The sequence below is a fragment of the Syngnathus scovelli genome, chromosome 3 (genome assembly GCF_024217435.2).
Source record: "Syngnathus scovelli strain Florida chromosome 3, RoL_Ssco_1.2, whole genome shotgun sequence".
In the NCBI taxonomy this organism is placed as follows: Eukaryota; Metazoa; Chordata; class Actinopteri; order Syngnathiformes; family Syngnathidae; genus Syngnathus; species Syngnathus scovelli.
The window spans coordinates 3,415,199-3,440,477 of record NC_090849.1 but is presented as its reverse complement, the minus strand read 5'-3'; the positions used below and the strand labels follow the sequence as shown (position 1 = coordinate 3,440,477).

Here is a 25,279-nt window from a genome sequence, read left to right as displayed (position 1 = left end):
TGTCACCTCTCTGGCTGGAAAGGAGCCCGAGCTGGTGTGCGAGGCAGAAAGATTCCGACTAGATATAGTCGGACTAGCCTCCACACACAGTTTGGGTTCCGGTACAAGCCCTCTCGAGAGGGGCTGGACTCTCTTCCACTCTGGAGTTGCCCACGGTGAGAGGCGTCGAGCAGGTGTGGGTATACTTATTGCCCCCCGGCTGGGCGCCTGCACATTGGGGTTCACCCCGGTGAACGAGAGGGTAGCCTCCCTCCGCCTTCGGGTGGGGGGACGGGTCCTGACTGTTGTTTGTGTCTATGCACCAAACAGCAGCTCAGAGTACCCACCCTTCTTGGGGTCCCTGGAGGAAGTGCTGGAGAGCGCTCCTTCTGGGGACTCTATCGTTCTACTGGGTGACTTCAATGCTCACGTGGGCAATGACAGTGAGACCTGGAAGGGCGTGATTGGGAGGAACGGCCCCCCTGATCTGAACCCGAGCGGTGTTCTATTGTTGGACTTCTGTGCTCGACACGGATTTTCAATAATGAACACCATGTTCAAACATAAGGGTGTCCATGTGTGCACTTGGCACCAGGACACCCTAGGCCGCAGTTCGATGATCGACTTTGTAGTCGTGTCATCGGATTTGCGGCCGCATGTTTTGGACACTCGGGTGAAGAGAGGGGCGGAGCTGTCAACTGATCACCACCTGGTGGTGGGTTGGCTCCGATGGTGGGGGAAGATGCCGGTCCGACCTGGCAGACCCAAACGCTCTGTGAGGGTCTGCTGGGAACGTCTGGCAGAATCTCCTGTCAGGAAGAGCTTCAACTCCCACCTCCGGCAGAGCTTTTCCCACGTCCCGGGGGAGGCGGGGGACATTGAGTCTGAGTGGACCATGTTCCGCGCCTCCATTGTTGAGGCGGCCGATCGGAGCTGTGGCCGTAAGGTCGTTGGTGCCTGTCGTGGCGGCAACCCCCGAACCCGCTGGTGGACACCGGCGGTAAGGGATGCCGTCAAGCTGAAGAAGGAGTCCTATCGGGCCGTTTTGGCCTGCGGGACTCCGGAGGCAGCTGACAGGTACCGGATGGCCAAGCGGAACGCGGCTTCGGCGGTTGCTGAGGCAAAAACCCGGGCGTGGGAGGAGTTCGGTGAGGCCATGGAGAATGACTTTCGGACGGCTTCGAGGAAATTCTGGTCCACCATCCGGCGTCTCAGGAGGGGGAAGCAGTGCAACGTCAACACTGTTTACAGTGGGGATGGCGTGCTGCTGACCTCGACTCGGGACGTCGTGAGTCGGTGGGGAGAATACTTCGAAGACCTCCTCAATTCCACCTACACGCCTTCCATTGAGGAAGCAGGGCCTAGAGACTCTGAGGCGGATTCTCCAATCTCTGGGGTCGAAGTCACTGAGGTAGTTAAAAAACTCCTCGGTGGCAAGGCCCCGGGGGTGGATGAGATCCGCCCGGAGTTCTTAAAGGCTCTGGATGTTGTGGGGCTGTCATGGCTGACACGCCTCTACAACGTTGCGTGGACATCGGGGACAGTGCCTCTGGATTGGCAGACTGGGGTGGTGGTTCCCCTCTTTAAGAAGGGGGACCGGAGGGTGTGTTCCAATTACAGGGGAATCACACTCCTCAGCCTCCCTGGTAAGGTCTATTCAGGGGTGCTGGAGAGGAGGGTCCGTCGGGAGGTCGAACCTCGGATTCAGGAGGAGCAGTGTGGCTTTCGTCCTGGCCGTGGAACAGTGGACCAGCTCTACACCCTCGGCAGGATCCTCGAGGGTGCATGGGAGTTTGCCCAACCAGTCCACATGTGTTTTGTGGACTTGGAGAAGGCGTTCGACCGTGTCCCTCGGGAGGTTCTGTGGAGGGTGCTTCGGGAGTACGGGGTGCCGAGCCAACTGATAAGGGCGGTTCGGTCCCTGTATCACCGATGCCAGAGTCTGGTCCGCATTTCCGGCAGTAAGTCGGATTCGTTCCCAGTGAGGGTTGGACTCCGCCAAGGCTGCCCTTTGTCACCGATTCTGTTCATAATTTTTATGGACAGAATTTCTAGGCGCAGCCGAGGCGTTGAGGGGGTCCGGTTTGGGGACCTCAGCATCGCGTCTCTGCTTTTTGCAGATGACGTGGTGCTGTTGGCTTCTTCAGGCCGTGATCTCCAGCTCTCGCTGGAACGGTTCGCAGCCGAGTGTGAAGCGGTCGGGATGAGGGTCAGCACCTCCAAATCCGAGTCCATGGTCCTCGATCGGAAAAGGGTGGAATGCCCTCTCCGGATCGGGGATGAGATCCTGCCCCAAGTGGAGGAGTTCAAGTATCTTGGAGTCTTGTTCACGAGTGAGGGGAGGATGGAGCGTGAGATCGACAGGCGGATCGGTGCAGCGTCGGCAGTAATGCGGACCCTGTACCGGTCCGTTGTGGTGAAGAGAGAGCTGAGCCAAAAGGCAAAGCTCTCAATTTACCGGTCGATTTACGCTCCTACCCTCACCTATGGTCACGAGCTATGGGTCGTGACCGAAAGAACGAGATCTCGGATACAAGCGGCCGAAATGAGTTTTCTCCGCAGGATGTCCGGGCTCTCCCTTAGAGATAGGGTGAGAAGCTCGGTCATCCGGGAGAGACTCGGAGTAGAGTCGCTACTCCTCCACGTTGAGAGGAGCCAGATGAGGTGGCTCGGGCATCTTATCAGGATGCCTCCTGGACGCCTCCCTGGGGAGGTGTTCCGGGCATGTCCCACCGGTAGGAGACCCCGGGGACGACCCAGGACGCGCTGGAGAGACTATGTCTCTCAGCTGGCCTGGGAACGCCTTGGGATCCCCCGGGATGAGCTGGATGAAGTGGCTGGGGAGAGGGAAGTCTGGGAGTCCCTCCTGAAGCTGTTGCCCCCGCGACCCGACCCCGGATAAGCGGAAGAAGATGGATGGATGGATTATTATTATTATTATTAGTGTGAAGGTGAAGACCTTCACACTATTGTTATTGCTGTCCTTTATTATTATTATTAGTGTGAAGGTGAAGATCTTCACACTATTGTTATTGCTGTCCTTTATTATTATTATTATTAGTGTGAAGGTGAAGACCTTCACACTATTGTTATTGCTGTCCTTTATTATTATTATTGTGTGAAGGCGATGGCCTTCACACATATGTTATTCTACACCATTCTCTATTATTATTGTGTGAAGGCGATGGCCTTCACACATATGTTATTCTACACCATTCTCTATTATTGTGTGAAGGGGATGGCCTTCACACATATGTTATTCTACACCATTCTCTATTATTATTATTATTATTATTGTGTGAAGGCGATGGCCTTGACACATATGTTATTCTACACCATTCTCTATTATTATTGTGTGAAGGCGATGGCCTTCACACATATGTTATTCTACACCATTCTCTATTATTATTATTGTGTGAAGGCGATGGCCTTCACACATATGTTATTCTACACCATTCTCTATTATTATTGTGTGAAGGCGATGGCCTTCACACATGTTATTCTACACCATTCTCTATTATTTTTATTATTATTGTGTGAAGGCGATGGCCTTCACACATATGTTATTCCACACCATTCTCTATTATTATTATTATTATTATTACCTACAACGATTGGACGGACATAGAGGAGTATACTGACTCTGTTACCTCTTACATCACGAAGTGCATTGATGATGTGACTTGCTCGAAATCCGTCGTCACTCGCGCGAACTGGAAGCCGTGGCTGACGGGGGATGTCCTAAGACTGTTGAGGGCCAGGGACAAGGCTTTCAGAGCGGGGGATGAGGCTGGCTTGAGGACAGCGAGGGCCGACCTGTCCCGAGGCATCAAAGAAGCGAAGAAGGCGTTCTCGTGCAAGGTCTCCACCCACTTCAAGGACAGCAAGGACGCACGTAGCCTTTGGCATTCAGACCATCACGGACTACAAGCCCGCGCCGAGGAGCTGTGAGGGCGACGTCCGTCTGCTGAACCGCTGAAGTCCACTCCCCCCCCACACGAGCAGCCCCTGCGCCTCTCTGCCGACGGTGTGAGGAGGGCGCTTGCCGCTATTGACACCCGTAAGGCGGCGGGCCCTGACAACATCCCAGGTCGAGCGCTGAAGGACTGCGCTGGGGAGCTGTCGGGTGTCTTCACGGACATCTTTAACGTTTCCCTGCAGCAGGCCATCGTCCCCTCGTGTTTCAAGGCTGCCACCATCGTTCCTGTGCAGAAGAAACCTGCACCGTCCTGCTTTAATGACTACCGCCCTGTGGCACTGACGCCCATCATCATGAAGTGCTTTGAGCGGCTGGTCATGGAGCACATCAAGTCCGTTCTCCCCCCCACCATTGACCCTTTCCAGTTTGCGTACTGTGCCAAGCGGTCCTCTGAGGATGCCATCTGCTCTGCCCTCCACTCGGCCCTCACCCACCTGGAGAGAAAGGACTCATATGTGAGGTTGCTGTTTGTGGACTTCAGCTCTGCCTTCAACACCATTGTGCCGCAGCGACTCATCCGCAAACTCGACGAGCTGGGCCTCAGTACCTCCCTCTGCAACTGGATACTGGACTTCCTCTGTCAGAGGCCTCAGGTGGTGCGTGTTGGCGACAAAATCTCCGCCAGCATCACGCTGAGCACGGGGGCCCCCCAGGGCTGCGTGCTCAGTCCATTGCTCTTCACCCTGCTGACGCATGACTGCACTGCGACCTACAGCGACAACCGCATAGTGAAGTTTGCTGACGACACGACTCTGGTGGGTCTCATCACGAATGGCGACGAGACTCGGTACAGGTCGGAAATTGACCTTCTGACCACGTGGTGCAGGAACAACAACCTCCTGCTGAACGTCAATAAGACCAAGGAAATCATTGTTGACTTCCGGAAGGGTCACACAACACACCTGCCGCTGATCATTGACGGTGCTGTGGTGGAGAGGGTGAGCTGCACCAAGTTCCTGGGGGTGCACATCAGTGAGGACCTCTCCTGGTCCGCAAACACCTCGTCACTGGCAAAGAAAGCTCAGCGCCGCCTGTACTTCCTGCGGAAGCTCAGGCGTGCATGTGCTCCTCAGGCAGTCTTGTCTGCATTCTACCGTGGCACCATTGAGAGCGTCCTCACCAGTTGCATCGCTGTCTGGGGTGGAAACTGCACTGAACAGAACTTGAAGGCCCTGCAGCGCATAGTGAATACGGCTGGTAAGATTATTGGTGCTTCGCTCCCCTCCCTGAAGGACATTTACACCTCCCATCTCGCCCGCAAGGCAACCTCGATTGCCAGAGATGTGAGTCACCCGGCTCACTCTTTGTTTGACCTTCTGCCCTCTGGGAAGAGGTACAGGAGCCTGCGCTCCCGCACCACCAGACTCGCCAACAGCTTCTTTCTCCAGGCTGTTAGGGCCCTGAACTCGCTACCCCCTTCTGCGTAGCGTGCGGCACTGTTGCGCTATTTTCAGGAATGTCTGCTGTACGCGCACTTGCTCCTTTTTTTTCTGCTCCTCTTATTTATTTATTTATTGTTGTGTTATTTATTCATTATTTATTCAGCACGCTTTTGTTATACTTGTTTACTTGTTTGTCTGTTGTGAGCCATGTCTTGTCACCGTGGGATAGGGGGGAACGAAATTTCGGTTTCTTTGTGTGTCTTTGGCATGTGGAGAAATTGACATTAAAGCTGACTTTGACTTTGACTTTGATTATTATTGTGTGAAGGCGATGGCCTTCACACATATGTTATTCTACACCATTCTCTATTATTGTGTGAAGGCGATGGCCTTCACACATATGTTATTCTACACCATTCTCTATTATTAGTGTGAAGGTGAAGACCTTCACACTATTGTTATTGCTGTCCTTTATTATTATTATTATTATTATTATTATTCTACTTATTCCGCTCACTTTTTTGACGCTTAACTCCTTCCACATACTTCAACCGATTCACTCCGTTCCACTTTTCACTTATTCCAAATATTCATGACACGGCTGCTTACATTTTTTTTGTTCGAAAAATTTTCCGTTTTCACAAAATTCACGATTTTGTGGCATTTTTTTCCCCATTCATTCTTAATGGCAGATTCAACATTTCACATTTTTGTTGTTCCAGTTTGAAATTCACTTATTTCAACACATTCAAATCACATTGGGGACATTCCCAAACTTGCCAAATTCAAAAATTTCACGTTTTCACTTTTAAAATTTGCACAAAATTTTGCAAAATTTCACAAAATTTAGTTTTTCACTTCTAGTTTCTACATTTTTCCACCGATTCAACTCGTTCCAACTTTCAACTGTTCATCTTTTGCCTACCTATTCCACACCTTCCCACTTAGCAAAATTTCCAAATTTTCAATTTTGAAATTCACACCAAATTTTCCCAAAATTTAGTTTTTTCCTTCTAATTTCTACATTTTTCAACCGATTCAACCCATTCCAACTTTATTCACTTTGTTCACCTTATGCTTACCATATTCACCCCCTTCACCCCCACTTCCACAATTCAACCCTTGACCCCCACTTCCAGAGTGGCGGCCATCTTGGATTGACCCTGAAGTGCCCCAATGAACCCGGAATGAACTGGAAGTGCCCCAAATCAAACCGGAATTGACCCCAAATGAACCGGAAGTGACCTCAGGTAAACCGGAAGTGACCCCAAATCAAACCGGAAGTGACCCCAAATCAAACCGGAAGTGACCTTTTTAAACCGGAAGTGACCCCAAATAAACCGGAAGTGACCTCAGCTAGTTATTATTATTATTGTGTGAAGGCGATGGCCTTCACACATATGTTATTCTACACCATTCTCTATTATTATTATTATTATTGTGTGAAGGCGATGGCCTTCACACATATGTTATTCTACACCATTCTCTATTATTAGTGTGAAGGTGAAGACCTTCACACTATTGTTATTGCTGTCCTTTATTATTATTATTATTATTATTATTATTATTATTATTATTATTATTATTATTAAATAGGAAAAAAAAAGGAATCTGATAAAGTCACGAGTTTGTAAAACTTCCGGGTTGTTCTGACAGATCGTCGCTCTTCGGACACAAAGTATGGCAGCGGACCAAGAGGTATGTACGGCTTCGTGCACCAACTGCACCCTTCTCTTAGAGAGATTGTCTCTGCTAGAGGGACTTGTCCGCCAGTTAGAGCAGAATAGTGCGATAACAGTAGTTGCGGCGGACACAGACGCGGGCTGTAGTCAGCCCGCTAGCCCGGTTAGCATTAGCCCCAAGCGACTTGCTAATCGCGATGAGCCAGGTAAGACGCATAGCCGTCCAAAGTCATCTCGGTCTACTGGCCCTCGCACTTTGGTCATAGGCGACTCCATTACCCGCAACATTACGCTTAAAAATCCAGCCACGGTAATGTGTATTCATGGGGGAAGAGCACCCGACATAGAAGCTAATCTTAGGGAGCTGACTCGCAATAGGCCTAGTCAACAGCGTAGTTCCAACAACACTAGCTACTCGGACATAGTGATACACGTCGGCTCCAATGATGTTAGGATGAGACAATCAGAGATCACAAAGAAAAACATAGCGAGGACTTGTGATCTTGCCAGAAAGATAAGTCGGCATCGAGTATTTGTCTCTGGCCCCCTGCCTGGGAGAGGCACTGATGAGAGGTTTAGTAGATTAGTCTCCCTTAATCGATGGATGGCTGGGTTCTGTAAAAAGCAGGGACTGTATTTTATAGATAACTGGTCCTCCTTCTGGGGCCGCCCCGACCTGCTGAGGAAGGACGGCCTTCACCCTAACCGTGAAGGCGCCTTCACTCTTTCTAGGAATATAGATTACTGTTTGAGCCACTCATGACAGGTCACTTTAGAGCAGGCCAGGGCACAGGTGATTAGACCACCTGTGAGGATGGGTTTGGAGTCTGTTAAGTTAAAGTTAACTAGCGCTAGGCTAGACTTTCAGCATACACATAGCTCCTCGTGTAGACTAGAGCGCGACAGTTTAAATAGTGCTGCAGTACACATAAACACACTTTCTACTGGGGTAGTAGACAAATCCAATCACTCCGTCCCGACCGGTCTTGCTGATGAAACGGTGCCTGTTTTAGATAACTTCACATGTGTAACAAATACTCATCATCAAATTCCCACGGTCGTTTCATCCCACCGCCCTAATAAACTTTTGAGAGGTGATATTAGGCCTAGAGAACACAATTTTACTCGCATCCCGTTTAAAAATCCTTCGATAGATACGCACCCTGATCAACCAATTACACTTAAATTCGGTTTTATGAATATTAGATCACTTCATACGAAAGCAGTTCTCGTTAATGACCTTATCACGGAACATAATCTAAACGTTTTTGGTCTTTGCGAGACCTGGTTAAAACCTAATGAACTGCTGCCACTTAACGAGGCCTCGCCTCCAAATTTTGTGAGCTCGCATGTGGCTCGTCCTCGAAAAAAGGGTGGGGGTGTCGCCCTCATCTCAAATTCTGAGCTTAGATTTAGGCCTCGCTCAATTCACGTATTTAAAACATTTGAAGTTCTCATTGTGCGATCCACTGCGTTACCGTCATTCTATCTTGTTGTTATTTACCGCCCACCCGGGGCTTACTCTGGCTTCCTGGATCTATTTTCAGAAGTTGTGGCTGATCTAGTGACAAATGCAGATAATATAGTTATCATGGGTGATTTCAACATCCACATGAATTCACCGTCAGAACCACTGACTTCGGCATTTCAAACTTTAATCCATACGTTTGGTTTTACGCAAGCTGTACAGGCAGCAACGCATAAGAATGGAAATACCTTAGATCTGGTATTATCCCGGGGACTAGCAACCTCAAATATAACAGGACTGCCATACACTACTGTTCTGTCTGATCATTTTTTAATAAAATTTGAAATTTTAGTTCCTTGTCAAAGACAAGAGAGCAATCAGAATTATAGCAGCCGTAATTTTAACTCCATGACTGCAATTGCACTATCTGAGTTACTGTCGCCGGCAACCGCCATGTTTCCCGCGTACAGTGGCTCTATCGATAATCTTACAAATGAATTCAATGCGACATTATTAAAAGCCATCGACTCTGTGGCACCGCTACGTCTGAAAACTCGCCGTAGATGGCCAACTCCGTGGTTCACAGATGAAACACGTACGTTTAAACAATTATGTAGAAAGCATGAGCGCAGATGGCGTTTAACCAAACTTGAGGTTTTCCATCAGGCATGGAAGGACAGCCTCCTGAAATATAAAGATGCGCTTATTTTGTTATTGTTTATTTATAGCAAAAACTCGTTATTTTTCGCAAGTCATTAATCTTAATAAAAAGAATCCTAAATACTTATTTGATACAGTGGCAAAGCTAACTCTGCGCCAGCCGACCCCCGATAGCTCCTTCCACTCAGCTGACGAGTTTATGAAATTTTTTGCTCAAAAGATTGAGTCCAAGATCAAGAATACCATGCCAATCGCTCCGCCGGTTACTAGCGCTGGGGATCATGCAATAACCCTCTCACATTTTAAAAGCGTGTCCCTTGAAATGCTTACAAAATTGGTTAGTACGGCTAAACAAACAACATGTTTACTCGACCCGCTTCCAGCCAAACTACTTAAAGAATTATTTCCAATTTTAGGACCGTCCGTCTTAAATATAATCAATCTGTCTGTTTCCTCTGGGATAGTGCTAATAGCCTTTAAAACCGCTATTATTAAACCACTACTTAAGCGAGCAAATCTTGACCCGGACTGTCTCAGTAATTATAGGCCAGTTTCAAACCTCCCATTCATAGCAAAACTTCTCGAAAAAGTAGTAGCACAGCAGCTTATTGATTACATGGTCGCTAATAATCGATATGACTCTTTTCAGTCTGGTTTTAGAGCTAATCATTCTACAGAGACAGCACTTGCTAAAGTGACTAATGATCTCCTCATAGCTATGGATTCAAATTCGTCGTCTGTATTGTTACTACTTGATCTTAATGCTGCCTTTGACACTGTAGACTTCGATATTTTATTAGGGCGTCTTAAAAGTTGTGTTGGTATCTCAGGGTCAGCACTAAGCTGGTTCAATTCCTATCTATCAGGCAGGACGCACCGAGTGGTCCATGGTAATACGTCCTCTGAGCTTTATAATGTTACGTGTGGTGTCCCACAGGGATCGGTACTCGGACCGATTTTATTTAATATTTATATGATTCCGCTTGGGGACATAATACGTAAAGATAATATTAGTTTTCAATGCTACGCGGATGACACCCAATTATATATGCCGTTATCGATGACAGATCCACAGGACTGCTGTAATCTCGAGGCGTGCCTTGCGGAGATTAAGCAATGGATATCTCTCAACTTCCTTCGTCTTAACCCGGATAAAACTGAGATGTTGATAATTTGTCCTACTCGTTATCAACATTTATTTAAGGAAATCACTATAACTATAGATAACCGTACTATCACTCAGAGTGATACGGTAACTAATCTCGGGGTAATATTTGACCAAACGTTCTCCTTTCAAAAACACATTAAGAATATAACCAGGATTGCGTTTTTTCACCTTCGTAATATTGCTAAGATTCGTCGTATCCTCTCGACCGGGGATGCGGAAACTATTATACATGCGTTCGTCACGTCGCGCCTGGACTACTGTAATGTATTATTCTCTGGTCTTAAATCCAGTATCAAAAGTCTACAGTTAGTGCAAAATGCCGCTGCGAGGCTGCTCTCACGGTCAAGAAAATTTGATCACATTACCCCAATATTAGCCAAATTACATTGGCTCCCGGTCCATTTAAGATGTGACTTCAAGGTTCTTCTACTAACCTATAAATCACTGCATGGCTTAGCGCCTTCATATCTCGTCGACCTAGTCATTCCTTATGTTCCGTCTCGTAACCTTCGTTCGCAAAACGCTAGTCTTTTAGTTATACCGAGGGCCAAGAAAATGTCTGCAGGGTCTAGAGCATTCTCTATTCGGGCTCCAGAGCTTTGGAATGCCCTACCAATGGATATTAGAACTACTACCTCAGTAGAAACATTTAAGACACGTTTAAAGACACATTTCTATGAGATGGCCTTTAAGTAACTTGTGATGGCCGATTTGGCCGGAGTTTGTTCTGTTCTCTCTGCCCACCTCCTCCCCGGCTGGGGAGGGGGTTAGGTGGCTCAAAAGCTGATAGCGGCTGGCTGGATTCTCGGAGACCAGTTCGGGATGGGGGAGCTGCGGCTCGGCCCCCTTGAGGACACTGCCAGGACAATCGAGGGCACCTCCGACATCCATTTTTTTTCATTGATTTTCATATTATGTATTACTTGTGCACTCTCTGCATCCATTACAACCTGCTGATCCTGAAAGGGGGATCCTTCCATCTGTGGTCCCTTCTCAAGGTTTCTCATTTTCCCCTGGCAGGGTTTTTTTGAGTTTTTCCTTGCCCTTTTGGGAGCTTATGATCAGGGGATGCTTTGAGAATAATTGTCAATTTTGGCTATGTGAAGCCCTTTGAGACTGTTTGTGATTTAGGGCTATACAAATAAACTTGACTTGACTTGATTAGTGTGAAGGTGAAGACCTTCACACTATTGTTATTGCTGTCCTTTATTATTATTATTATTATTATTAGTGTGAAGGTGAAGACCTTTGTTAGAGATTTGCTCACTCCAACTTATTTTGCAAGAACCAAAACAGGAGACAAGCAAGTTCTTTTAGACACCTGCAGGTGGAGAGTCCATTCGTCGCTGTCTGAACAGCGATTATCGAATGAAGTCTAAAAGTCTCCTCCCTGCAAGGGCATATTTATTAGGAGGAACAGAGTGGGGGTGGGAGTTGACAGGTTTGGTGAACCCCCGGCCTCTGATAAGATCAGAGCAGGGGGTGTTTTACACTATTGTGGGAAACAGACTCTGCATTGTGAGGGCCAGACGTGATTGATTTAATTATTACATTGTGAGGGCCAGACGTGATTGATTTAATCATTACAGTCTACATTCCAACATAATCATAGGATCAAACTAACCTGAAAACCCTAACATCTCCCTCCTGATTTATCATATGATTATGCCACCCCAAACAACAACGATAAGCAAGAGAAAAAAAACATATATAATATATATGTATAATGAAGAAAGTAGAATGGTAAAAATAAAAACAACAAACAATGATACCAACACTTTCCAGTGAAGATGAGGCATTACCTCAACACCCCAGATCAAACTTATTGTGTAAGCGAAAAACCTGCTGGCCAGATGTTATTAGCAGGAAAATTCTTACACGGCCCCGTTGCCACAGGCGGCCAGAATGCTATGAATAACAAAAAAGAAAAAGAAAAACACAGAAACAGTACATCATTGAATCCATCACTTGCGAAGCATTTTCGATGGTCAAATCATCAAGTTTCTGTAAAACATGCTCAACAGAACAGCATCTACGCAATCCACGTCTCATTATCATTATCACAACTGTCACGTCTAAGAAGTTGTATATGTGCCCGTGTTTTCGTCAGCTGATGATGTTCTAGTCTGTAGGTGAGGTCAGTCACACACACCGGCGCACACACTCTTGTCCAGTTGGCAGGCAGCATCGGACAACTCCTGTGACCACAAAACCATGATCCGTACTGAACAGGCACGTGCACTCATAGGATGCAGGTGGGGCAGTGCCTCTGAACTTCTGGCTGAAGTAGGTCCCGTCCGATGGTGCAGCCATGTTGGTAGTAGAGCCCTTACACCTTGAAAACGGCTCTCTCATCCTGGCACACAGCGGTGATGTCCAAAGCTCCCATCCAGTTTCCTCCTGGAGAGCAGTCGTCGTTAATGCATTTGTGGGTCCTGCAACCTTGGGTGCAACATGTGTAGTCAGCAAGACTTGGAATGGTCCCTCCCGTCGTGGCTGGCCCAGTTCTTTCCTTTGATGACCTCGATGTAGACCCAGTCTACTGGATTTATGGGGTTGTCGACCTGTGAGGAGGAAAGATCAAGCGGCAGTAAATTTGTCTTTGACACAGTTTGAGCGTCCTGTTTATATAATCTGCCAAGGACTGCTCTTCATCTGTTGTTTGCAACTCTCGTAGTCAATTGTAGTGCCCATTTAACTGGCAAATAGGAATGTTTGCGGGAAGAGTTTGAACACTTCCTAATGATTCCCTTTAACCAAAAACTATTTATGACAGGGGCGTTCCCATTTATTGCCTCCTGGTTTAAAAGAGATTGTCTTATCCATGCCTTCTTTGTCCTCACACGCTCGCACCCACACAGGGTGTGAACACACACACACACACACGCACACGCACCCACGCAGACAAAGAGATTCTAATCCATCTCTCATGTAGCTTCTCTTGATAGAATCTCCTATCGGTAACTGTATAGCAGACGTTTTAGCATATAATCCCATACTCTGCTCTCTCACTTCTACTTTTTCATGTCGGTGCAGTCGTAGGTGGCCCCTATTGCAGTCATTGTCTTGTTAACTGTCGCCGTGTGGCTCCTATGCATGATTGTGTGAATGTCAAAAATTGAACGTACCTAACTTTCTGACCATCCAACCTCCACTGTGGTGCAAAAAAACTTACTATTGTATTGAGTAGGTACATTGAGCAACCTAGCTTCCTCCTGACTGCCAAATGTCCTGTTCTAAAATTTATATAACTCGACCTCTACGTCTTAAGCTTGATGAGCCAAAATATAAGATCTTGCTCTTGTTTCCTACCGTTTTAGCCTATTTGTTTTATCCAAATCCATTCAATCTCTGATTATAATGCTTTTCTCTGTAGCCCAACGGATTTTTCACATTTTTATTTATTTATTTATTTATCAAATCTCCTCAGTTCTGTCAAACTCAGTGCACAATGAACCTCCCTTCCACTTTGAACCAAGCTTCACCAAATTTGGGAACGCCGTAGCAAGGAGTGCGATTTGGTTGTCAGACACTCCAAGTCCATATCTTTTTGCCGCACTTCACCCTATCAAGTTGGTGTTCTTTTGTTGTTGCTTCAGAGCGACCCCATCCATCACTCTTGAATGAGTCCATTGTTCAAATGAGTCAATTTTCATCATTGTGAGTTCCTCCGCTTTTCACTGTCTTTTCTCATCCCCGAGGATGTTGTATTTCCTCTGGAGTGTACTTGTCCTCCTCCAAGCACAACAGCAGTCTTTTCTTGTCCTTCGCCAAAGGTCAAAGGTGCTTCAGAGCCAGGCACCATTTTGTAGTTGTTCACGGCTGCAGGCGAAGTCTCGGATTGGGTTTCAGGGACTCTGACACTGAGAATGACAGACTGGTTTGAACACTTGTAAGACTATCTCCAAATGTAGCTGCTTCCATCAATTTGCTGGTAATGTTTGTTTACCAAACTTCAAATTCTTCTAATAACAGCGGTCTCGTTTTTATATCGTAAATCCTGCAACTCATCCTATTTTGGAGCTACATTTTATCTATAGTTCCAATTTAATCGGACAGTATGTTGTCTTCAGTATCATTATTGAAAATCAACTCATCGAGGTCTGCTTTCCACATCAAGCCCTGATCTGTATGTCTTGACCTCTCACATGTTATTGTCATGCTTGCTCAAAAATGTGACTTAGAGTATGGTGCTGTGAATTCTCAATCTCCCCAATGAAATTGGATCCCACCTCGTAGTTCTTATCTTTCTCATGTTCCTGTTAGCCTGCAATTGTCCAAATCAAAAATGTTTTCTTTTAACTGTCTTTCTTTTGAACCTCTAAATCTCTCGTGTTGCTAAACTATCTACACCAGAACAAAAAATTTACCACAATATAACACCAAATGTATTCGAAAATTCATTGTCATAAAGTGTTGTATTATTACTATCTTCCACTATCTGTCCTACTCACTCCCCCCCTTTTGAGGCTTGGCAACGCCCATGCCTCACACCTTGACAAACTTTTTGGGAGAATGCGTTCTTTACTACATACGATTCCATCATTATTTAATTTGACTTTCTTTCCAAAACGCTTCTCAATTTCTCAGTTCACACATCTTCTACATGTGTTACTGGTTCTCCAGTTTTTTTTTTTCTAGTTAATTATCAATCCAAAAGCTATGTGTTTCTTTCTAACATTCAACCTGCTCAAAATCATTCTTTCATCAAAGTCGCTCTACTAATTTTCCATAGTAGTTGCCAACAACTTCAACCATTCAACCTGTAATGTCTTTTCATTCAGGCTATCATTCATCAATGTTCATTTGCATCTCACACGCAGTCTCCAAAAAGGAGTCTTTCTATCACATTGGTCCCAATTCATCCAAGCTCACCACACAACATTCATATATCATTTCCAACTCAGGTTTCCTGGTAGAACAATCCACCAATTCAAAAAAAACTTAACTAAAACAAACAATTGGCAAATTAATCTGAATTTTTTTTTTTTCCTTTGTTTTTAAATTTGAAGAACTCAATCTCTCAGATTTAGCTTGCATTTAGAATTTTGCATAATCTTATAACACAACCAATCGATTATTCCTATTAAATGTAGCATTGCAAAATCTTAAATTCACAATTTAGCTTCTTCCAATTCTTGAAAGCATGTTCTGTCATTTTTTCTTCTTCGAATTTTTCATGTGGGCTCGACACTTAACATGCACTAGTGTGGATTAGTTTCTGCTTGCAAACAGATTTCTCTCTTTTTCCTCTCATTTTTATCTTCCAAAATCATTTCTGTTCTGCGGTGCAAATTGGATAGACCACAGTCTAGCAAAATTTTTTTAATACTAAAACTTTAGCCAATGTTCATCATTTTAACATATACGCACACACATGCACAGCTCTCGCATGCAAAAGGTAGTTCCCAGCAACAATGATTCGTCACAGGCTGGTCCTTTCCTGTGGTCGATCATGAGCTGGTCCCTCCCATGCACACGAGGACAGCACATTCTAATTTTATTTATTTATCTTCTAGAAGCAAGTTGCATTTCTTTACCACTTGATTTGCATATTTTAACTTCAGTGTAACACAATTTGAGCTCTAGTCATTTGTAATTTGGGCATACAAACAGCATTGTCATACTTCTTGGATGGACAGGACTTCTAATAATCAAAAAAAATTCTAATAATCTGACAATGACATGTTTTGCTGTCATATGGGATAAGCACTCTCAGCTGTATCATTGAATGGGATGCCACTATGCACCCTGAATTCTTTTTCAAATCTATTAAGAAATCTACTTGCCATGAACTTCTCGTTTTAAAGAAGAGCAGAGCAAGAGATTTACCGTTCTTATTTCCCATCTTAATTTTAGTAGCTTAAGGTTTTACAATTTTTTTTCAATTTTTTTTTTTTCTTTGAGGATCCTCAATGCAGGTTTAAATTGACCTTTCAACAAATTACTAGCCTGTATTATTGCCGTGGATCAATGCTAGAACTGCTTCTTAGTCAACTTATCCTACCAGTCACACACTCAATCACACTAACTCCAGCGCTTTTTTAGGCCTCATGGCTCGGACAAACCAAAGCCGTATCTCATAGCTCGGATAAACCAAAGCCGAATCTCATAGCTCGGACAAACCAAAGCCGAATCTCATAGCTCGGACAAACCAAAGCCGTATCTCATAGCTCGGACAAACCAAAGCCGTATCTCATAGCTCGGACAAACCAAAGCCGTATCTCATAGCTCGGACAAACCAAAGCCGTATCTTTAGCGCTTTAACTTACTTGTCCCCTGGTTCGTTGCACCGCCGGATCCCGTCAATCCACCTCTGTCAGACGAAGGCAGACCTAAGATGCTGGCCCAGCGAAGAATTCTCTTCCCAGGACTTTCTTTTCCAGGTCCTCCTAATGGACGCTGGCTTGTCGACAATGCAGCACGTCCTCCTTCGCCGGTCAGATGGTGGGTATGAGGATCCCGGGTTTCGGCACCAAAATGTTAGAGATTTGCTCACTCCAACTTATTTTGCAAGAACCAAAACAGGAGACAAGCAAGTTCTTTTAGACACCTGCAGGTGGAGAGTCCATTCGTCGCTGTCTGAACAGCGATTATCGAATGAAGTCTAAAAGTCTCCTCCCTGCAAGGGCATATTTATTAGGAGGAACAGAGTGGGGGTGGGAGTTGACAGGTTTGGTGAACCCCCGGCCTCTGATAAGATCAGAGCAGGGGGTGTTTTACACTATTGTGGGAAACAGACTCTGCATTGTGAGGGCCAGACGTGATTGATTTAATTATTACATTGTGAGGGCCAGACGTGATTGATTTAATCATTACAGTCTACATTCCAACATAATCATAGGATCAAACTAACCTGAAAACCCTAACAACCTTCACACTATTGTTATTGCTGTCCTTTATTATTATTATTATTATTATTATTAGTGTGAAGGTGAAGACCTTCACACTATTGTTATTGCTGTCCTTTATTAGTGTGAAGGTGAAGACCTTCACACTATTGTTATTGCTGTCCTTTATTATTATTATTATTATTATTAGTGTGAAGGTGAAGACCTTCACACTATTGTTATTGCTGTCCTTTATTATTATTAGTGTGAAGGTGAAGACCTTCACACTATTGTTATTGCTGTCCTTTATTATTATTATTATTATTATTATTATTATTCTACTTATTCCGCTCACTTTTTTGACGCTTAACTCCTTCCACATACTTCAACCGATTCACTCCGTTCCACTTTTCACTTATTCCAAATATTCATGACACGGCTGCTTACATTTTTTTTGTTCGAAAAATTTTCCGTTTTCACAAAATTCACGATTTTGTGGCATTTTTTTCCCCATTCATTCTTAATGGCAGATTCAACATTTCACATTTTTGTTGTTCCAGTTTGAAATTCACTTATTTCAACACATTCAAATCACATTGGGGACATTCCCAAACTTGCCAAATTCAAAAATTTCACGTTTTCACTTTTAAAATTTGCACAAAATTTTGCAAAATTTCACAAAATTTCGTTTTTCACTTCTAGTTTCTACATTTTTCCACCGATTCAACTCGTTCCAACTTTCAACTGTTCATCTTTTGCCTACCTATTCCACACCTTCCCACTTAGCAAAATTTCCAAATTTTCAATTTTGAAATTCACACCAAATTTTCCCAAAATTTAGTTTTTCCCTTCTAATTTCTACATTTTTCAACCGATTCAACCCATTCCAACTTTATTCACTTTGTTCACCTTATGCTTACCATATTCACCCCCTTCACCCCCACTTCCACAATTCAACCCTTGACCCCCACTTCCAGAGTGGCGGCCATCTTGGATTGACCCTGAAGTGCCCCAATGAACCCGGAATGAACTGGAAGTGCCCCAAATCAAACCGGAATTGACCCCAAATGAACCGGAAGTGACCTCAGGTAAACCGGAAGTGACCCCAAATCAAACCGGAAGTGACCCCAAATCAAACCGGAAGTGACCTTTTTAAACCGGAAGTGACCCCAAATAAACCGGAAGTGACCTCAGCTAGACCGGAAGTGCCTCTAATCAAACCGGAAGTGACCTAAATAGACCGGAAGTGCCTCTAATCAAACCGGAAGTGACCCAAATAGACCGGAAGTGACCCAAATCAAACCGGAAGTGACCCCAAATGAACCGGAAGTGACCTCAGGTAAACCGGAAGTGACCCCAAATCAAACCGGAAGTTACCTTTTTCAACCGGAAGTGACCTTTTTAAACCGGAAGTGACCACAAATAAACCGGAAGTGACCTCAGCTAGACCGGAAGTGCCTCTATTCAAACCGGAAGTGACTCAAATAGACCGGAAGTGACCCAAATCAAACCGGAAGTGACCCCAAATGAACCGGAAGTGACCTTAGGTAAATCGGAAGTGACCCCAAATCAAACCGGAAGTGACCTTTTAAAACCGGAAGTGACCCCAAATCAAACCGGAAGTGACCTTTTTAAACCGGAAGTAACCTTTTTCAACCGGAAGTGACCCCAAATAAACCGGAAGTGACCTCAGCTGGACCGGAAGTGCCTCTAATCAAACCGGAAGTGACCCAAATCAAACCGGAAATGACCATATTTCAACATTAAGTGCCCTAAATACCTACATTTGCGCTAACTTTTGCAAATTTTGCCCGATTAAACCCATTTCAACATTTTAACCCCAAAAGTGAACCTCCTGAAGCCGTTTCTTTCCTTTTGTTCCAAATTTCAGAAACTTTTGGTGCAATTTTTTTTTCTTTTAATTCCCATTCATTCTCTATTAGGATTCAAGATTTGCTCTAACTTCTACATTTTTTAACCGATTCAACTCGTTCCAACTTTCAACTGTTCAATTTTGGTTTTCTACTCTAATTTCTACTTTTTCTACTTATTCAACCCATTCCACCTTTCAACTGTTCATCATTTTCCTACCTATTCCACAACTTCCCACTTACCCAAAATTCCAAATTTCAATTTTGAAATTCACACCCAATTTTCCCAACTTTCCTTTTCCCTTGTAATTTCTACATTTTTCAACCGATTCAACTCTTTTCAACATCATTCTGCAGCATTCCCCAAGTATTTATTCAACCTCTTCACCTTCACACGCAATTTCTTCAGGAATTGCAAATTCTAGTTATTAGTGTGAAGGTGAAGACCTTCACACTATTGTTATTGCTGTCCTTTATTATTATTATTATTATTATTATTATTCTACTTATTCCGCTCACTTTTTTGACGCTTAACTCCTTCCACATACTTCAACCGATTCACTCCGTTCCACTTTTCACTTATTCCAAATATTCATGACACGGCTGCTTACATTTTTTTTGTTCGAAAAATTTTCCGTTTTCACAAAATTCACGATTTTGTGGCATTTTTTTCCCCATTCATTCTTAATGGCAGATTCAACATTTCACATTTTTGTTGTTCCAGTTTGAAATTCACTTATTTCAACACATTCAAATCACATTGGGGACATTCCCAAACTTGCCAAATTCAAAAATTTCACGTTTTCACTTTTAAAATTTGCACAAAATTTTGCAAAATTTCACAAAATTTAGTTTTTCACTTCTAGTTTCTACATTTTTCCACCGATTCAACTCGTTCCAACTTTCAACTGTTCATCTTTTGCCTACCTATTCCACACCTTCCCACTTAGCAAAATTTCCAAATTTTCAATTTTGAAATTCACACCAAATTTTCCCAAAATTTAGTTTTTCCCTTCTAATTTCTACATTTTTCAACCGATTCAACCCATTCCAACTTTATTCACTTTGTTCACCTTATGCTTACCATATTCACCCCCTTCCACAATTCAACCCTTGACCCCCACTTCCAGAGTGGCGGCCATCTTGGATTGACCCTGAAGTGCCCCAATGAACCCGGAATGAACTGGAAGTGCCCCAAATCAAACCGGAATTGACCCCAAATGAACCGGAAGTGACCTCAGGTAAACCGGAAGTGACCCCAAATCAAACCGGAAGTGACCCCAAATTAAACCGGAAGTGACCTTTTTAAACCGGAAGTGACCCCAAATAAACCGGAAGTGACCTCAGCTAGACCGGAAGTGCCTCTAATCAAACCGGAAGTGACCTAAATAGACCGGAAGTGCCTCTAATCAAACCGGAAGTGACCTAAATAGACCGGAAGTGACCCAAATCAAACCGGAAGTGACCCCAAATGAACCGGAAGTGACCTCAGGTAAACCGGAAGTGACCCCAAATCAAACCGGAAGTGACCTTTTTAAACCGGAAGTGACCTTTTTCAACCGGAAGTGACCCCAAATAAACCAGAAGTGACCTCAGCTGGACCGGAAGTGCCTCTAATCAAACCGGAAGTGACCCAAATCAAACCGGAAATGACCATATTTCAACATTAAGTGCCCAAAATACCTACATTTGCGCTAACTTTTGCAAATTTTGAACGATTAAACCCATTTCAACATTTTAACCCCAAAAGTGAACCTCCTGAAGCCGTTTCTTTCCTTTTGTTCCAAATTTCAGAAACTTTTGGTGCAATTTTTTTTTCTTTTAATTCCCATTCATTCTCTATTAGGATTCAAGATTTGCTCTAACTTCTACATTTTTTAATCGATTCAACTCGTTCCAACTTTCAACTGTTCCTCTTTTGCCTTCCTATTCCACAACTTCCCACTTACCAAAAATTCTCTACAATTTTGTTTTTCTACTCTAATTTCTACATTTTCAACTTATTCAACCCATTCCACCTTTCAACTGTTCATCATTTTCCTACCTATTCCACAACTTCCCACTTACCCAAAATTCCAAATTTTCAATTTTGAAATTCACACCCAATTTTCCCAAATTTCCTCTTTCCCTTGTAATTTCTACATTTTTCAACCGATTCAACTCTTTTCAACATCATTCTGCAACATTCCCCAAGTATTTATTCAACCTCTTCACCTTCACACGCAATTTCTTCAGGAATTGCAAATTCTAGTTATTAGTGTGAAGGTGAAGACCTTCACACTATTGTTATTGCTGTCCTTTATTATTATTATTATTATTATTATTATTCTACTTATTCCGCTCACTTTTTTGACGCTTAACTCCTTCCACATACTTCAACCGATTCACTCCGTTCCACTTTTCACTTATTCCAAATATTCATGACACGGCTGCTTACATTTTTTTTGTTCGGAAAATTTTCCGTTTTCACAAAATTCACGATTTTGTGGCATTTTTTTCCCCATTCATTCTTAATGGCAGATTCAACATTTCACATTTTTGTTGTTCCAGTTTGAAATTCACTTATTTCAACACATTCAAATCACATTGGGGACATTCCCAAACTTGCCAAATTCAAAAATTTCACGTTTTCACTTTTAAAATTTGCACAAAATTTTGCAAAATTTCACAAAATTTAGTTTTTCACTTCTAGTTTCTACATTTTTCCACCGATTCAACTCGTTCCAACTTTCAACTGTTCATCTTTTGCCTACCTATTCCACACCTTCCCACTTAGCAAAATTTCCAAATTTTCAATTTTGAAATTGACACCAAATTTTCCCCAAATTTAGTTTTTCCCTTCTAATTTCTACATTTTTCAACCGATTCAACCCATTCCAACTTTATTCACTTTGTTCACCTTATGCTTACCATATTCACCCCCTTCACCCCCACTTCCACAATTCAACCCTTGACCCCCACTTCCAGAGTGGCGGCCATCTTGGATTGACCCTGAAGTGCCCCAATGAACCCGGAATGAACTGGAAGTGCCCCAAATCAAACCGGAATTGACCCCAAATGAACCGGCAGTGACCTCAGGTAAACCGGAAGTGACCCCAAATCAAACCGGAAGTGACCCCAAATCAAACCGGAAGTGACCTTTTTAAACCGGAAGTGACCCAAAATAAACCGGAAGTGACCTCAGCTAGACCGGAAGTGCCTCTAATCAAACCGGAAGTGACCCAAATAGACCGGAAGTGACCAAATCAAACCGGAAGTGACCATATTTCAACATTAAGTGCCCTAAATACCTACATTTGCGCTAACTTTTGCAAATTTTGCCCGATTAAACCCATTTCAACATTTTAACCCCAAAAGTGAACTTCCTGAAGCCGTTTTTTTTCCTTTTGTTCCAAATTTCAAAAAATTTTGGCGCAATTTTTTTTCTTTTAATTCCCATTCATTTTCTATTAGGATTCAAGATTTGCTCTAACTTCTACATTTTTTAACCGATTCAACTCGTTCCAACTTTCAACTGTTCCTCTTTTGCCTTCCTATTCCACAACTTCACACTTACCAAAAATTCTCTACAATTTTGTTTTTCTACTCTAATTTCTACATTTTCAACTTATTCAACCCATTCCACCTTTCAACTGTTCATCATTTTCCTACCTATTCCACAACTTCCCACTTACCCAAAATTCCAAATTTTCAATTTTGAAATTCACACCCAATTTTCCCAAACTTCCTTTTTCCCTTGTAATTTCTACATTTTTCAACCGATTCAACTCTTTTCAACATCATTCTGCAGCATTCCCCAAGTATTTATTCAACCTCTTCACCTTCACACGCAATTTCTTCAGGAATTGCAAATTCTAGTTATTATTATTATTCTACTTATTCCGCTCACTTTTTTGACGCTTAACTCCTTCCACATACTTCAACCGATTCACTCCGTTCCACTTTTCACTTATTCCAAATATTCATGACACGGCTGCTTACATTTTTTTTGTTCGAAAAATTTTCCGTTTTCACAAAATTCACGATTTTGTGGCATTTTTTTCCCCATTCATTCTTAATGGCAGATTCAACATTTCACATTTTTGTTGTTCCAGTTTGAAATTCACTTATTTCAACACATTCAAATCACATTGGGGACATTCCCAAACTTGCCAAATTCAAAAATTTCACGTTTTCACTTTTAAAATTTGCACAAAATTTTGCAAAATTTCACAAAATTTAGTTTTTCACTTCTAGTTTCTACATTTTTCCACCGATTCAACTCGTTCCAACTTTCAACTGTTCATCTTTTGCCTACCTATTCCACACCTTCCCACTTAGCAAAATTTCCAAATTTTCAATTTTGAAATTCACACCAAATTTTCCCAAAATTTAGTTTTTTCCTTCTAATTTCTACATTTTTCAACCGATTCAACCCATTCCAACTTTATTCACTTTGTTCACCTTATGCTTACCATATTCACCCCCTTCACCCCCACTTCCACAATTCAACCCTTGACCCCCACTTCCAGAGTGGCGGCCATCTTGGATTGACCCTGAAGTGCCCCAATGAACCCGGAATGAACTGGAAGTGCCCCAAATCAAACCGGAATTGACCCCAAATGAACCGGAAGTGACCTCAGGTAAACCGGAAGTGACCCCAAATCAAACCGGAAGTGACCCCAAATCAAACCGGAAGTGACCTTTTTAAACCGGAAGTGACCCCAAATAAACCGGAAGTGACCTCAGCTAGACCGGAAGTGCCTCTAATCAAACCGGAAGTGACCTAAATAGACCGGAAGTGCCTCTAATCAAACCGGAAGTGACCTAAATAGACCGGAAGTGACCCAAATCAAACCGGAAGTGACCCCAAATGAACCGGAAGTGACCTAAGGTAAACCGGAAGTGACCCCAAATCAAACCGGAAGTGACCTTTTTAAACCGGAAGTGACCTTTTTAAACCGGAAGTGACCACAAATAAACCGGAAGTGACCTCAGCTAGACCGGAAGTGCCTCTATTCAAACCGGAAGTGACTCAAATAGACCGGAAGTGACCCCAAATCAAACCGGAAGTGACCCCAAATCAAACCGAAAGTGACCTTTTTCAACCGGAAGTGACCTTTTTAAACCGGAAGTGACCCCAAATAAACCGAAAGTGACCTCAGCTAGACCGGAAGTGCCTCTAATCAAACCGGAAGTGACCCAAATCAAACCGGAAATGACCATATTTCAACATTAAGTGCCCTAAATACCTACATTTGCGCTAACTTTTGCAAATTTTGCCCGATTAAACCCATTTCAACATTTTAACCCCAAAAGTGAACCTCCTGAAGCCGTTTCTTTCCTTTTGTTCCAAATTTCAGAAACTTTTGGTGCAATTTTTTGTTCTTTTAATTCCCATTCATTCTCTATTAGGATTCAAGATTTGCTCTAACTTCTACATGTTTTAACCGATTCAACTCGTTCCAACTTTCAACTGTTCCTCTTTTGCCTTCCTATTCCACAACTTCCCACTTACCAAAAATTCTCTACAATTTTGTTTTTCTACTCTAATTTCTACATTTTCAACTTATTCAACCCATTCCACCTTTCAACTGTTCATCATTTTCCTACCTATTCCACAACTTCCCACTTACCCAAAATTCCAAATTTTCAATTTTGAAATTCACACCCAATTTTCCCAAATTTCCTTTTTCCCTTGTAATTTCTACATTTTCAACCCATTCAACTCTTTTCAACATCATTCTGCAACATTCCCCAAGTATTTATTCAACCTCTTCACCTTCACACGCAATTTCTTCAGGAATTGCAAATTCTAGTTATTATTATTATTCTACTTATTCCGCTCACTTTTTTGACGCTTAACTCCTTCCACATACTTCAACCGATTCACTCCGTTCCACTTTTCACTTATTCCAAATATTCATGACACGGCTGCTTACATTTTTTTTGTTCGAAAAATTTTCCGTTTTCACAAAATTCACGATTTTGTGGCATTTTTTTCCCCATTCATTCTTAATGGCAGATTCAACATTTCACATTTTTGTTGTTCCAGTTTGAAATTCACTTATTTCAACACATTCAAATCACATTGGGGACATTCCCAAACTTGCCAAATTCAAAAATTTCACGTTTTCACTTTTAAAATTTGCACAAAATTTTGCAAAATTTCACAAAATTTAGTTTTTCACTTCTAGTTTCTACATTTTTCCACCGATTCAACTCGTTCCAACTTTCAACTGTTCATCTTTTGCCTACCTATTCCACACCTTCCCACTTAG

General features: G+C 43.2%; 1 long non-coding RNA gene across 3 annotated transcripts in view; it reads right to left on the bottom strand.

Moving 5' to 3' along the window:
• Nucleotides 1–24,708, bottom strand: part of LOC125993668 (uncharacterized) — a 218,928-nt gene extending 194,220 nt beyond the window's left edge. The window contains exons 1-3 of one of the 3 annotated variants that reach the window (XR_011086619.1): nucleotides 21,299–24,708; nucleotides 19,473–21,233; nucleotides 17,435–19,407 (exon numbers count right to left, since the gene is read on the bottom strand). This is a non-coding gene — a long non-coding RNA (uncharacterized lncRNA). Of the gene's footprint in view, nucleotides 1–6,710; nucleotides 6,852–17,428; nucleotides 21,234–21,298 lie in introns of those variants that run through there. The other 2 variants (XR_011086618.1, XR_011086617.1) reach the window with 2 other exon arrangements.
• Nucleotides 24,709–25,279: the final 571 nt, after the last annotated feature.